This window comes from Anopheles stephensi, unplaced genomic scaffold (assembly GCF_013141755.1).
Source record: "Anopheles stephensi strain Indian unplaced genomic scaffold, UCI_ANSTEP_V1.0 ucontig237, whole genome shotgun sequence".
Taxonomy (NCBI): domain Eukaryota; kingdom Metazoa; phylum Arthropoda; class Insecta; order Diptera; family Culicidae; genus Anopheles; species Anopheles stephensi.
In genome coordinates, this window is record NW_023405166.1 from 7501 (window position 1) to 12500 (window position 5000).

At 49.5% G+C, this 5000-nt stretch overlaps 1 pseudogene; it reads left to right on the forward strand.

The window, feature by feature from the left end:
• Positions 1-2451, forward strand: part of LOC118516153 — an 8028-nt pseudogene extending 5577 nt beyond the window's left edge.
• Positions 2452-5000: the final 2549 nt, after the last annotated feature.

Sequence of the window (5000 nt, forward strand, 5' to 3'; positions counted from 1 at the left end):
TCCCGCGAGTTGGTGCGATGGAAGGACCGGGCTTGCTGGCCTAGTTCGACGACGCGCTGGATCGCCTGCACCGTTGATCTCCCACGACGAAAGCCATACTGGGATGGTGAGAGCAAGATGGCATTGCTCTCTTCCAGGTGGTCGTTGAGACGGTTGAGGATTAGCCTCTCGAACACCTTGGAAACCGCTCCCAGCATGAGCAGCGGGCGATACGAAGACGGGTCCCCAGCTGGCTTGCCTGGCTTGGCAATCAGCACCAACCGCGCCTTCTTCCATGGCCTCGGGAACTCGCCGCGCTGCAGAAGATCGCCATAGACTCGCGCGAACACCTCCGGGTGCTGGCGCACTGCTTCCTTTAGCGCTGCATTTGGGATGCCGTCAAGTCCCGGAGCTTTTGACGACGCCATCCTCGTTGCGGCCATAATCACCTCCTCGCTGGTGATCGGTGATACATCCGCTTCGTCGTCCATCTCAATCGCTGGCCACTCGAACGGCGGATGTGTCGGGAATAGGGTGTCTACAATCGGCTGTAGAACTGCGCGATCAGTCTCAGGTGGTGTGCGACTGCGCAGTTTGGCCATCACCACCTTGTACCCCATCCCGAACACATCATCCTCCACGCTATCGATCAGCTCCTGCATGCATCGTTCCTTGCTGTGGAGGATTTCCTGCGCAAGCAGCCCGCGTTGCCGAAGAAGATCGGAAGATGCGACGGCTCGATCTTCAGGAGTGGTAGCCCGATGGCGTTGTCCCTCAGCGACTGCGCAGCACTCCCGCAACCGCTCGATCTCAGGCGTCCACCAGTACATCTTCGGCGAGACACGAAAGGTTGGCCCGGTGACTCGCTGCATGACCCCGTCACAAGCAGCAGTTAAGCCGACGAGCAGTTCGTCCGGAGTTGATGCGAGGCTGAAGCGGCTGTTTGAGAGCGCTATCTCAAAGCACTCGCGATCGAACTGTGCCGTCTTCCACCTCACTCCGGCGTGCCTTGCTAGGCCGCTGGTGTTGTGCAGCCCTCCTCGTCGCTGTAGCTGGTGTTGATGCTGCTGATGTCGTCCACTCTGGCTTGTTCGCCTACTTGGAATGGCTACGCTGAATGCGATGTACCTGTGGTCACTGCCAGAGTATTTGTTGACGATACTCCATTCATCCGGAACTGCGACGCTTGGCGAGGCAAAGCTCACGTCGATCACGCTTTCACGTGCGACTCCGTTGCCGGTGAACGTTGGCTCGCTTCCAAGGTTCAGCGTCAGCAGCCCGAGATGGTTGACCGTTCCCATCAGATTCTCGCCTCGCGATGTTGTGCGAGCGCTGCCCCATTCCTCGTTCCACGCATTAAAGTCGCCTGCTAGCACCGTTGCAGGATACCCGGCGAGCGCCATTTCTACTGCTTCCAAATAGTCGTCGAACTCCGCATTGCTGATGCTGGGCGGTGCGTAACAGCTGGCAAAGGCAACGCCCCCGATTGTTGCAACCACCAATCCCGAGGCTGCGCTTCCTCCAAGATGTTGAATGGGGTATTCGCCGGTTGCAACAATAGCCACGTTCTGCTGCTCGTCGATCGCCCATTTGATGTTGTCACGCGGAGGCCTGTACAGTTCGCTGGCGATGACAACATGCGCGCCAACCTCCTTCGCCGTCTGCAGCATAAGATCTTGAGCTGCACGGCTCCGCCCGAGATTGATCTGCAGGACTTTTAACGTCGGCAGGTCGGGTGACCTATCGAGTGCGGGCCCTTGCAAATCGCGCAACACGGCTCCTCCTGGCAATCCATCGCCAGATGGCTCGTCTTCCCACAGGGATAACTGGCTTGTGGTCGCCAAGCGTTCATAGCGACGTGACTTTTTGATCCTTCGATGTCGGCTCTTCCTATCATTGTGAAGCAAAATTCCCCAAGCGTAGGATTGTTCACCCTTTCAAGGGAACGTGAGCTGGGTTTAGACCGTCGTGAGACAGGTTAGTTTTACCCTACTGGTGTGTGCTAATACGTGCTATCGTAACGGAACTCCTGTGCAGTACGAGAGGAACCACAGGTACGGACCACTGGCTCAATACTAGTTCGACCGGACTTTGGTATGACGCTACGTCCGCTGGATTATGCCTGAACGCCTCTAAGGTCGTAACCAATCCGAGCTGATAGCGCTTCAAAACCTAATGGGCAATCGGAAGCTAGCGGGCCTAACAACCCTCCGAGATCCGCTGGAACTGCCTCTGCAGCCTGGCGCCTCATCCCCGCTTCATAGACTGGGCCGCATCGCGCGGGGTCGCACTGCACGTGTTAGTACCTGACCATAGGGAACGCCGGTGGCCGCCGACCTCGCCGACCGTGGACTTGACTAGTTTCGATGCCCACCGACCGCCCGCAAACGACGGGACTTCAGGCTAGGAGTTTCAAGTTGTAGAGATGCGTTCGCATCGATCCTCTCAGGCGACCTACGCCTGGTGGTGTTATGGTGGACGCAAGGCACGTCCTGGCCCGGTAGTATGTACAAGAAAATGTACAAGTCCGGGAATACGGGGTGCATCGTATGTAACGTTCGATGTACATATAAAGCCTGGTAGGTGTTGGGATTATATCTGCAACACGGGCATTATCGAAAGATGGTTAAGTGGAGTCACCCAATGGGTGCCGTGCGTTATCAGGTACGTAATGCACAGTAGAGATACATTGTCGGGAGGTGGAACCCGAAAAATGTACAAGTCCGGGAATACGGGGTGCATCGTATGTAACGTTCGATGTACATATAAAGCCTGGTAGGTGTTGGGATTATATCTGCAACACGGGCATTATCGAAAGATGGTTAAGTGGAGTCACCCAATGGGTGCCGTGCGTTATAAGGTACGTAATGCACAGTAGAGATACATTATCGGGAGGTGGAACCCGAAAAATGTACAAGTCCGGGAATACGGAAAAGTTCCCCATGAAAGGCTGGGGATACAATTATTGATACAAATAATGTGCCTAAGGGTACATTTATTTTTCTAAGTCCCAGAAATCCGTCACTGAACATCACGACTTACAAACACATCTTCCCCCGGTCCTCCCATATACGGCACGGGGACAAGTATGAAGAATGAAAATCATGTGTGTATGGAACATTTAATGTGCCTGAGAGCACATTTTTTTTCTAAGTCCCAGAAATCCGTCACTGAACATCACGACTTACGAAGACATGTTCCCCAGGTCCTCCCATATACGGCACGGGGACAAGTATGAAGAATGAAAATCATGTGTGTATGGAACATATAATGTGCCTGAGAGCACATTTTTTTTCTAAGTCCCAGAAATCCGTCACTGAACATCACGACTTACGAAGACATGTTCCCCCGGTCCTCCCATATACGGCACCGGGACAAGTATGAAGAGTGAAAATCATGTGTGTATGAAACATATAATGTGCCTGAGAGCACATTTTTTTTCTAAGTCCCAGAAATCCGTCACTGAACATCACGACTTACGAAGACATGTTCCCCCGGTCCTCCCATGTACGGCACGGGGACAAGTATGAAGTATGAAAATTTTTGGTCACAGCGTGAAATCCCTCTAATGATCATGAAAATAGCATCGGATCACTTATCTGACCATAAAAAGTGAACCAAAACCCTATTTGGACAAACTTTTTGGTCCTATGAAAAATTCACTTTTCATATATGTCATGGTCGAAAATTTTCTAAGTCCCAAAAAATCACATATTCTCGAATATCTCGAAAACTACTTATCGGACAGGGGTCAACCAAGGTGTTTTAGAAAGGTCTTTACAAGCTCTATTTAATGAGCCATAGCGACTTTCAAGTGATTTTTTGACACTTTTTCGCATATCGGCATCCTTGGTTCCCATACTGGCCATAGGCCATAGGGCACCGAACGGCCAACTTTTGGTCCGGGGGTGAAATTTTTTTTTCACGAGATTTTGATGAAAATGGCTTCGGAACGCGTTTCTAATAATGAAAAGTGAAACCAAACAGTATTTGCGAAGAAAAAATTGTCCTATGAAAAAATCACTTTTTCTTAGGGTACGGGTCAAAAATTTTCTAAGTCCCAAAAAATCACTTATTCTCGAATATCTCGAAAACTACGTATCGGACAGGGGTCAACCAAGGTGTTTTAGAAAGGTCTTTACAAGCTCTATTTAATGAGCCATAGCGACTTTCAAGTGATTTTTTGACACTTTTTCGCATATCGGCATCCTTGGTTCCCATACTGGCCATAGGCCATAGGGCACCGAACGGCCAACTTTTGGTCCGGGGGTGAAATTTTTTTTTCACGAGATTTTGATGAAAATGGCTTCGGAACGCGTTTCTAATAATGAAAAGTGAAACCAAACAGTATTTGCGAAGAAAAAATTGTCCTATGAAAAAATCACTTTTTCTTAGGGTACGGGTCAAAAATTTTCTAAGTCCCAAAAAATCACTTATTCTCGAATATCTCGAAAACTACGTATCGGACAGGGGTCAACCAAGGTGTTTTAGAAAGGTCTTTACAAGCTCTATTTAATGAGCCATAGCGACTTTCAAGTGATTTTTTGACACTTTTTCGCATATCGGCATCCTTGGTTCCCATACTGGCCATAGGCCATAGGGCACCGAACGGCCAACTTTTGGTCCGGGGGTGAAATTTTTTTTTCACGAGATTTTGATGAAAATGGCTTCTAATAATGAAAAGTGAAACCAAACAGTATTTGCGAAGAAAAAATTGTCCTATGAAAAAATCACTTTTTCTTAGGGTACGGGTCAAAAATTTTCTAAGTCCCAAAAAATCACTTATTCTCGAATATCTCGAAAACTACTTATCGGACAGGGGTCAACCAAGGTGTTTTAGAAAGGTCTCAACAAGCTCTATTTAATGAGCCATAGCGACTTTCAAGTGATTTTTTGACACTTTTTCGCATATCGGCATCCTCGGTTCCCATACTGACCATAGGCCATAGGGCACCGAACGGCCAACTTTTGGTCCGGGGGTGAAATTTTTTTTTCACGAGATTTTGATGAAAATGGCTTCG